Source organism: Suricata suricatta, chromosome 4, assembly GCF_006229205.1.
Source record: "Suricata suricatta isolate VVHF042 chromosome 4, meerkat_22Aug2017_6uvM2_HiC, whole genome shotgun sequence".
Taxonomy (NCBI): domain Eukaryota; kingdom Metazoa; phylum Chordata; class Mammalia; order Carnivora; family Herpestidae; genus Suricata; species Suricata suricatta.
In genome coordinates, this window is record NC_043703.1 from 29,851,016 (window position 1) to 29,861,622 (window position 10,607).

General features: G+C 37.5%; 1 long non-coding RNA gene across 1 annotated transcript in view; it reads left to right on the plus strand.

Annotated features, from left to right (window-relative positions):
* Positions 1-10,382, plus strand: part of LOC115289415 — a 72,608-nt gene extending 62,226 nt beyond the window's left edge. Inside the window, exons 4-5 of the long non-coding RNA XR_003907618.1 lie at positions 8,429-8,565; positions 10,040-10,382. This is a non-coding gene — a long non-coding RNA (uncharacterized LOC115289415). The remainder of the gene's footprint in view (positions 1-8,428; positions 8,566-10,039) is intronic.
* The last annotated feature ends 225 nt before the right edge of the window (positions 10,383-10,607 follow it).

Consider the following 10,607-nt stretch of genomic DNA (forward strand, 5'->3'; position numbering starts at 1 on the left):
TAGCAGTGCTATTGCTGGGTCATAAGGGAGTTCTATGGATAGTTTTTTGAGGAACCTCCACACTGTTTTCTATAGTGGCTGCACCAGTTTACATTCCCACCAACAGTGTAGGAGGGTGCTCGTTTCTCCACATCCTTGCCAGCATCTATAGTCTCTTGATTTGTTCACTCTGACCAGTGTGAGTCTATACTTTTAAACCTCACTTAAACTGCCTCTCCTCTTTAGGGACATTTCTCAAAGTCATAGTTTACATTTATTTGTGTGTTCATGAATGTCAATCTCCCCATTGCAAGGAAAACAACCTGTTAACTTACTCTCATATGTGTGCTCTCCTTTGGAGTTTCATATTGCTAGCTTAAGTTATTTCAAAAAATTTCTGAATGAGTTTTGGGCAGAGGTAGTTGAAATAGGTGATGAATTATTTTCATGGCCTTCCAACTTAATAAACTGCAGATACAAAGTAGAGAGATCAGCGTTTCATAAATGTTATGGAAAGTATTTATTTTTCATTCATGTTGCAAGTTTCATGAACCAGAAAGTTTCATGAAGTTTCATTCCCTTTCTCCAATTAATTATGAATTCAAACTCCCTGTCAATCTAAAGTGAAGGGATGATAGAAGAAGGTAATATTTTTCTGATTATGAAATAACACATGTTCATTACACAGAATTTTAGATATGTAGAAGACTGTTAAGAAATGAAGAATCAATTGCTGCTAAACCTTCCAGGAAAAAACCCCAGAATTAATATTTTGGGCATACATCCTTTAAGACCTGTATACACAATATAGATACATAAATAATACACATACATGTCAAATATAGAAAAATGCATATACACATGTGTATCTGTGTGTATACTTTCAAAATTAGCATGCTATTTAAGAATTTTTGTAATGTTCATTTATCTTTGAGAGAGAGAGAGAGAGAGAGAGAGAGAGACAGAACATGAGTGGAGGAGAGGGAGAGAGAGGAAGACACAGAATCTGAAGCAGGCTCCAGGCACTGAGCTGTTGGCACAGGGCCCCACACGGGGCTCGAAACCACGAGCCACGAGATCATGACCTGAGCTGACACTTAACCAACTGAGTCACCAGACGCCTCTAGTGTGCTATTTTAAATGGATGCTTTTTAAACTGAACTTTATATAAGAAGCATATTTCACTATTAAGTTTTTCAAAACGTAGTATTTAATGTTTGAACAACATTCTTCCTGTCAATAAGCTTACTTCCTGTTTGTATGGCAGTAAGACTCGTGTAGCTCAAATCTGTTTTTCAGCCACCCATACATGTGCTTATATGTGTCCGGAGCATATTTCTACAGTTGCCTTCTTTGAAGCTGGTGTTGAAGCTCATAGCAATAATCCCAAAGTTTAATGACTTTTTCTGCATGCTACTTTCATTTCAATATAATGCTGCTTTTCCTTCTCTCTCTCTCTCTCTCTCTCTCTCTCCCTCCCTCCATAGATTGATGACAGATATATAGATGATAGATAGATAGATGATAGATAGATACATAGGTAGATACTTTTTCCACCATTTATATAGAATTTTGCCTTTAGAAAACATATCAGTGCTGAATGCCCCTCTGGGAACACTTTGTAGGAGACCAGGACTGACTGATGAACCCATGAGCCAATGGTCATTGGTGAAAACTGTTCCACATCTCATTTTCCAGCCTGCCAGGCAGAATGTGATGACTTGGGTGACAGCTGACACCATGGGGTGGCTGTGAGATTTCATTTACTTGTAAAATTCGACCACAAAACTGTTCAGGTTGGCTATGAGAGGCAGTGCTTTTTTAACTATCATGTGGAAAAGGAAGGATCCTTCAAACTCTTATAGAATTCTGCTTTCATGACCTCTAAATTCTAATTATGTGCTGTGAGCCAAGCAGTGTATCAATGTCTTTGACAGACCCTAAGGATGTTGTGCGCCTGGCTGTAGACCACTCCTCTTCTCCTACCTTGTAGAGAGAAGAGTGGAGACAGCTTCTTGGATCTCCTTGGAGAAACATGTCTTCTAGCACCACTGACATCCTCCTAATTTCCCTCCTTTTTGTTCCCGTTCATTGAGGCTGTCTCTTTGGCACCTCAAGATGATAGGTTTGGAGATCCCAAAATATTTTTTTCTCATTCTGAATGTGAAATTTGAAGGGGAATGTCTTGATGTGATTCCCTGCACTAAATGGCACCTGAAGATGTGCAGATAGAACATAATTAGAATATTGCTTGATCCTAATAGGGTTTGGGTTATCAAGAACTAGGGCAGTTCGATGTGGGGAAAAATCAATAAAAAAATGAGTGAAAAAACAAAGTTTCTTTTGCTTCTAAATGAAGAATAAAATCTTAAAAAAAAAAAAAAAGGAAATATCTAAGCAGAACAAAAGTCCAAGTGGCTTCTGCTCTAAGATTGTAAAGCTGCACATAATGGCAAGGACAGTTCTCGAAACCCAAACCGACTGTCAGTAGTGGAAGATGAAATCATTCCTCCCTTAAACTGAAATAAGCTTTTGTTAATGCATAGTGTTTTTGTTTGCAGTTAATTAAAAAAGATAATTTTGGGCTCAGCAAAGGAGATGAAATAGCCAAAATAGTTGAATTATTTGAAGAATCTAAAATGCCTTACGTTAGTAAATGTTCAGTTAAAATTACTTGGGGACATTTTTTATTCTAAAAGCAATTCGTGTTCATTGTTATAAATCTTGAAAATACAGAGTAGCAAAGATTGCGTCTCAACCATTAATATTTTGTCATATAGGGTTTAGTCTTTTTTCTTTATTTGTGCTTATGCATTTGTCTTAATTATATAAAGAGAACAAAACATTAAATTCAAGTTATAAAATATAACAGAAAGATGTTGCAGAGAAGGAGAAAGTACTTCTTCACCCAGATAGTCACTGCCAAGAGTTTTCTGTCAAGCTTTGCTTATTTTTCTATGCATATATATTTATCAAAAATAAGATTCTATTGTGCAGTCTGCTTTATGACCCACGGTTTGTCTAATCATAGATTAATTCTATAAATACTCTTTTTATACATGATGTATAAAATATTCTATATTTTTATAGAATAGACTTAATGATTTAATTACTTAATCCCTTATTAATATTTAGGTTGTTTTAATGTTATGATCATCCTGATACGAATTTGCATATATCCACAATTCGTTCCTTAGAGTAAATTTCTAGAGGGGGATGTTGGATTAAGTGTTTCCTGAACTTTTAAGTTTTCTCTCAAGATTAAAAAATAAAATTGTCCCCCAGGAGAGTTTTACAAAGTTAGATTTCTAACATCTGAGTATGAAAAAGCCTCTTTCCCTTATTGTTGCCAATGCTGGGTATTATATTGGTTAATCTTCTCTAATCTGATTCTAAGAATATCTTATTATAATTTATATTTTTTTGATTTCTAGCAGGATAGGAGTACGCAACTTTCCAGTACAGAGGCATCAGTTAAGTGAATGTTTTTAGTATGGTACTCAAGGCTTATATGGATAACTTATATCAAGGTGACTCGAAGTGGGAGAGTTGCTGTTTACATTTTGTAAGATGAAGTGGGATGTGTGGCGATAGCGAACTCAGAGATTCCATACCACCAACCTTAGGGTTGGTGTTTATTTCCCATAAGAAGTGGCAGCAGAATGAGATGTGCTAGGAGCAAAGACTGAAGCAATGACAGCCCTTGCTGGGGCCATCTTTTATTTTCCTTTGGGAGACTTTCTTGGCTTTGGGTTCTCTGGTGTCTCTCCCTTTGACTTGTCATTGGACTTGAAAATGGGACAACCTGTTTGAGTGCTTTCCTTCTTTCTGTAGGAGCTGTTGGCACTAACCCACCCTGGAGAGCCAGTCTATGCACGTGGCTTCCATTTTGAAGACCCATCTGCTCTCCTCTGCCTAACTCAGTAGTCCTTAACTCTGGACAGCACATTAGTTCCATCTGTGGAACTTCTGCAAGTCATGCTTCTCTCCCTTCTCCATCTCCTCAGAGCAATTAAATTATAATCTCTTGGACATGTGACCTACGCATGGTGGGGTTTTATTTAAAGCTCCAAATAAGACAGCAGTATGACTCCAGGACAAAGAACCTCTGAGCTAGTTTATTTCCACCCTTCAGTTATCACAGGAAACACATCTCTTCACACCTTTCCCCTCCCTGTATATACATGTGTTTTCTCTAGCCGGCTCCAATGTGGATTTTATTGAGAAGAATCAGAGCAACAGTGTGGGTGAACAATACACAGATTTACTACAAAAACCTAACTGTGGTAAGTGGCCAAGGATGCCTTCTTGTTTAGTCAGCAATCTCTCCTGCAAGGGACAGTTTAATATGTTATAGATAAATAATCAATTACACACACACACACACACACACACACACACACACACACACACATAAGCAGCACCAGCAAATGAACCATTCCCTTAGTTTCAAGACTGTGGGTGTAGATGCTCAGCCAGTGGCCCAGAAATAGATACGGTGCCTGAGGCAGCCTGTGAGCCTAGAGAAACTGTTCTGTCCAAGTTGACCTGTCTTGTCCTGACCTCTGACACTCAGGCCACATTTCTGTCTATTGCTTTTGTTTTCTTGCTGACACCATGGCGACAGAAATCACCAGTCACACTGGCGGCCTGACCCAAGGCTCCAACAACAGCTTTTCTTCATTATTTCTTCAGGTGGGCTGTGATGCAGCACTTTGTGTTTTCCCCTAGTCTCTCAGAGCTGGTCCAAAATGTCTATCTTTCCCTCTTGGTTCTGATGAAGAATAGGAAAGAACAGCTCCCAGCCGGGCAAGGAAACCCACTCCCCTAGAACAATAGTCTCTCTTCTCCAGGTCTACTCCAGTTCCCTCTTTGCAAAGCTTGCTCCTGTTCTATAGCAGCAGGACAGAGACAAAAGTGTACATGTGACATGCAAAGACTATCTTAATATTCAGATAGTGCTATCCAAGCAGGAAAGTTCTTCTCTGCATTTTGGGATCCATGAACTCCTTCTATTTCAGTGGCCCTGCTCCCATTTGCTACTGGAGAAAGTGGAAATACAGCATAAAAAGAAAAAACTGAGAGAGCGGCCAGAGAACTCCAGGCACTGAAGAGACTTTAGCAAGCCACCTCTCTGAGCTTGAATGTCCTCATCTGTAAAGTTCCTGATGACACCTGCCGTATCGGTCCCTTGGGGTTGTTGCAAATGAAATGATATCTACAAATACTGTATGTGACTTGGAACTGTGAAGGGATGTACACTTCTTTATTGATGTTTGATCTATAAATTACAAAACGTGCCAAGTTCAATACATTTTGACAAATCTATATACCTGTATAACCAATAGCCAGAGCAAGACACAAAAGCTGATCATTACTGTAGAAAGATCCTATTATTTTATGATTAATTCACAGCGCAGTGACCACAGCCATGCAGGAGACCACCATTCTGCTTTCTATATCCATACATTCATTTTCCTCTGTCCTCGAATGTCAGCTAAATGGGATCATACACTCTGTGTTTTCTTGTAGTTGGCTTTTTTCTCTAATGTAATGTCAGCAAGATACATCTCTGCTTTGTTGATCATTCCATTTTATTGCTGAGGAGTATTTCATTGCATCAATATACCATATTTTGTTTATCTGTGCTCCTGTTAATGATATTTGGGCTATTTCCAGTTTTAGTAATTATAAATAAAACTACTATGAACATTCTTGTACATGTTATTCTGTGGGCATATACTTTTATTTCTTTTGGGTATATCCTCAAAGCAGAATTTCCTCGTCATAGGGTAGGGACAAGTTTACCTTTATAAGAAGCTGCTAAATCACTTTCCAAGGTAGTTTTATGAGAGCACCAGGTGCTCTTTATCCTGGCAAACTTTTTCAGCCTCTTGAATTCCAGCCTTCCTGGTGGGTTTCAGTATGGTTTTAACTTGCCTTTCCCTAATAATTAAAGGTAATAGCACTCTTTGCATGTGTTTACAGGTTATTTGTATATATTCTTTGGTAAAGTGCCAAGTCTTACCTATTTAAAAAATTAGATTATTACTAGACAGTCAAACCCCTTTTTTGGTTTCCATTCTTACAGTTAAAAATCCTTCTTGGGCACCTGGGTGGCTAAGTCAGGTCAGCATCTGACTCTTGATTTTGGCTCAGGTCGTGATCTCGTGGTTGATGAGATCGAGCCCTGCATTGGGCTCTGTGCAGACAGTGTGGAGCCTGCTTGGAATTCTCTTTCTCTCTCGCTCTCTCTCTCTCTCTCTCTCTCTCTCTGTCCCTACCTATCTTTCTTTCTCTTTGTCTCTGTTAAAAGAAATAAACTTAAAAAGAAATCCTTGTATTAGTTTGTTTCCTTAGCAAACACAATTGAAAACAAATTTAAGAGCACATTCATAAATCCAATAATGTTTTTCCCAACTTTAATGTTAATACAAGTCACCTGGATATCCTATTAAAATGTACATTGTGATTCAGGAGGCCTGGGGTGTGACGCAAGATTCTGAATTTCTAACAAGGTGCTGCAAGGTGTTGATACTGCTAGTCCAGTAACCACCTTTGAGAAGCAAATAATAATTGCTTCTTTGCTGATGGAGCCCTGGCAATGCCGGAGGGCCATTTTAAATAGGTACCTCATCTATATTTACTGTAGATCTCCGTTTTTGTGGAGTCATAGCTTTAGAATGCCGAATGTGAAAGAGAATCTCAGAAGTAAGATTAGAAGTTGTAGATTATGGGACATTAATTGCACTAATGGACCTAATTCTTCAACCCTGTGCATTCAGAAACCCTTTGCCATGTTGTTTGGTTGAACCCTTTCGCTCTGACTCTGTATGCGCCATGCGCCCTCCTTTATCCGATGGGATATTAGCAGACAGGACAAAGCAGAACCTTGAAGAGTGCTTGCTTCTCTGGTTCACCAGTGCACCTCCTGAAGCCACAAGGCTCCGTCACCATGCTGCCCCAGCCAGCGGTCAGCACACCACCTAACACGTGCATGAGCCCAGTGAACACAGCAAGAACTGCTCCGTCCAACTTACTGGAGCTAAATGGATGATCTTTTAGTGGAGGAAGGAGCTGCATAAGGAAGGCATAAGGATGTCAAAGAAAGTCATCATTCAATTCCCCACTCCTTCTCCACACTGCTCCAGAGTCTTCTTTCCTTTTCCAAGGACTGCTTTAGTTTCCTTAACCTTGATTGCTAAAACTTCATCTTGAGTCAGAAAAAAAAATGTGTTTAATTTCTAGTTCTGGGACTTATTACCTCTAAGTCATTAAGCCTCTCTAGGTTTCAATATCCTTAATAGTCCTATCTATGGCATGAAGTAACTGTGAGCATTAAATGGAGCAAATATTAGTAAAGTACCTGGTTTATAGTAAATGCTCAATAAATGGTAAGCACTGAAAAAAATGATCATGACAGTTACAGTTTTAGTTTATAAAACAGGGTTGTATTAACTATACTTTCTTATAGAAAATGCCCACTACTTGGAAACTACTTTAGAGGACAAATACAGTATATTTATTAAACATCATTAAGAGCTACTAGGATTTTGCTAGATAGCGAGAGAAGAGAAAAAGGAGAGAGATGTTGAATGGATGTATAATCAAATGTTTCTATTTAAGTTTCTGAGACTCAAAGCAAAAATAAACATGGACCATTGTAATGTATTATTCAATATAATGTATTAAAAACAACTGAGTCACCAATCCAGGAGCATCAAAGATTGCTGTCAATTTCATTTCAATTTTGGCTTATTTAATCTGGCTTTGTCTCTGGTATTTAGTTGTCCAGTAAATTAACTCAGTTTGTGTTGAACATATTTTATAGAAAGAAACTATAATCGTTTTAATTTTCACCTAGATTTTATATAAATGTATATTTTATATATAATTTTATATAATTTAATTTTTATTAAAAATAATAGAGTAATGACAGACATTCATATTCAAAATAATGTATAAAAAGTTTTATTTTACTGAATTCTGTTCCAGTCACAGCATGATATCCAGATAATTGTATAACTTTTATTGAGGGGCCAAAATATTTTATTTTTATGGGCAATAATTTTATTCATAATATTCATTTCCTAAATTCACTACCTGGGCAAATACATTTGTCTTTAAAGTATCTTAAATCTTTTCCTAAAAGTTAATTTTAAATGTAGCATTCTACTTTTGACAGCTGTATTAGCTCCATAATGACTGTTTTTTGTTTAAATTGAACCACAGCTTTTTTCAGCTAAAAAAAAAACCAAGATAGTAGCAATTCCCTATTCAAAATGGTATTTGGAAGATTGTGTAACTTGGTATGTAAGACAGACATCTAGGAGTTCTGGCCAGTAGCTGCGTAAAGCAGATTAAAATGATGTACTCTATGTTTCCCGAATCGATTTTTTGTGTTCTCTTTCTATCTTGTGACCTTTATTTTCATTTTCTTATTTTTCAGACTGTTGGGCGATACACATTTCATGGTTTGGAAAAGACAATTACTCGTCTGTGCTTCCCCCAACAATAAATAAAAGAAACTCAGAGGGAAAACATGTTACTTTTAGAAATAGTAAAAGGGAGAAAGTCTTCTTTATGGTGAGCATTTCGGAGAGCTCTGTGTCTTGAATCTGATTCGGTAAATATACACTGGGAGTGTTTGGAACAGTAAAGATTGGTATGAGCCAAGAAAGTGGGAAAGCAGTTTGTCTGATGTTTCATTTATTATCTTCTCTCTGGGACAACTCATTCCAACACCGGGCTGCTGGAGGGATCAGAAGCAGAAATGGTTTATGTATGAATTGCAATGAATGACATGGATCTATATATTTCAGGCTTAGAAGTTGGGTACTTAGAAACAGATCTGCTGTTCAGCCGGTCACACAGGCATCATCTCAAGTATGGAAAATGAGCATCTTCTCTTGGGTGTAGGTTTGGATAGACAAAAGGAGAAAGATAATGAGTTTGGACTATGTATATTGCTCACAGCGGTACATAAAGAACAATGTTCAGAGAGGGCAGCAGCAATAATAAATAATGGATTGTAAAACGCAAATCTGGAGAGAGTTTTCTGCTAGGCTTTAATCTCGAAGGGTTCTTAAAGCCTTTAAATTGTATGTAACTTTTTGTAGTGTTGGGCAAGAATGGCAAATAGCTTAGTTGTCAATATACTGGGCACAGAAGAGAAACATAAGAGGTAAATAGATGCAATTTAGTAAGACATTAAGATGGAAATAAAATATAATAAAACCTCAAGTTGAAACAGAAGCCGCAAAGTAGAATGCTGTGTTCTTGGCCTGAACTAAGGCTAAATGAAACAGCTGCTAATAATTGATTTTTATAAAATAGATATTGGCCTGCGTTTGGCTAAACATAAGGTGCTTTATTGGAGAGAGAGCTATAACATTGGCATTAAAAAGAGGCATTCTCCAGCAAAGTTTTCCTTAATTTTTTCTTTTGATTTGTTTAATATTTATTTTTTAATAGTGTGAGGGTATCTAAATATTTTCTTTTTCCTTATGGCACTTGAACTTCTAAGAATATAGCTGTTAAGTATTATTATTATTATACATTTGATTTTCAATGGTTTCATGGCAATTTTTTTCCAACGTTAGGATTCTTATCTCTTAAAAATTAGACATATGTAGCCTCTATGACAGAAGGCATGAAGATGTAAATAATACAGCCTTAGGCTGTGCAATTAGGGGTGTCTTGGCATCCTTTTTCTGCCCAAAGGGAGAGCCTTTGCCCATGAGACTAATAAGGATTTTTTTCCCCTGCTCCCAAAGGTAAGAATTTAAAAAAAAGAAAAAGAAATAAAAAAGAATGATTCACATATCACAGTGTAACAGCCTACATGGGCTGAACAAAGAGCTCAGAAATAGAGAGTTTCAGTGCAGGGCAAATGGGGGGAGAAGTCACTCTAAATCGAAGTAAATGGCAGTGGCATTTTTCTGGATCTGTTGGAGGAAGCAATCTCCTTAGCAATAGGGTTAATGAGGACTTTGCTCTTTGAAGTCTGAACTTTGAAGAATTCCAGAGAGACTTGGAATTTTTTTCTATTTGCTTTAAGGGAAAAGACATATGGGTGCAATTGCTTCAGTGCAACGCTGTCTGAAACAAGAGCAAGCAGGATGCAAGAAGATCATTTAGTCAGAAACATGGAAACGTAGAACATGAAAACATTCCCCTGCCCCATTAAGTTTCAGTGAGTGGAAGTCGGGGAGGAAGTTAATGACGGAGCACCCCTGTGGATCACTGACCATGTAATCACACCCCTGGGATCACTGATAGTTGTAATTGTCCACACTGTTGTTGATGGTATGCGGAGATGTCTATGGTTGTACATTTCAGAATGTGAGTTCCGTTGTTCTCAGTTCAGTTCTTGGTGTCCTGGTACAGGCATTTTACTAAAGAAATCTGTGTGTCACTGTGGATCTGTATCTGGACCAGTTGAATCCCAACTGGCAAGATTCTGGTACCTTAGACTAAATAAACAGTATCCCTTCTACTGTGTTATAGTTGAAGACTCTTTTCCTTCCCAGAAGTGACATTACATACATATTATACATACATTATATACACACATATACACTATACACACATTTCATGAAAGATGACATTTTGAGTTCAGAAATGGA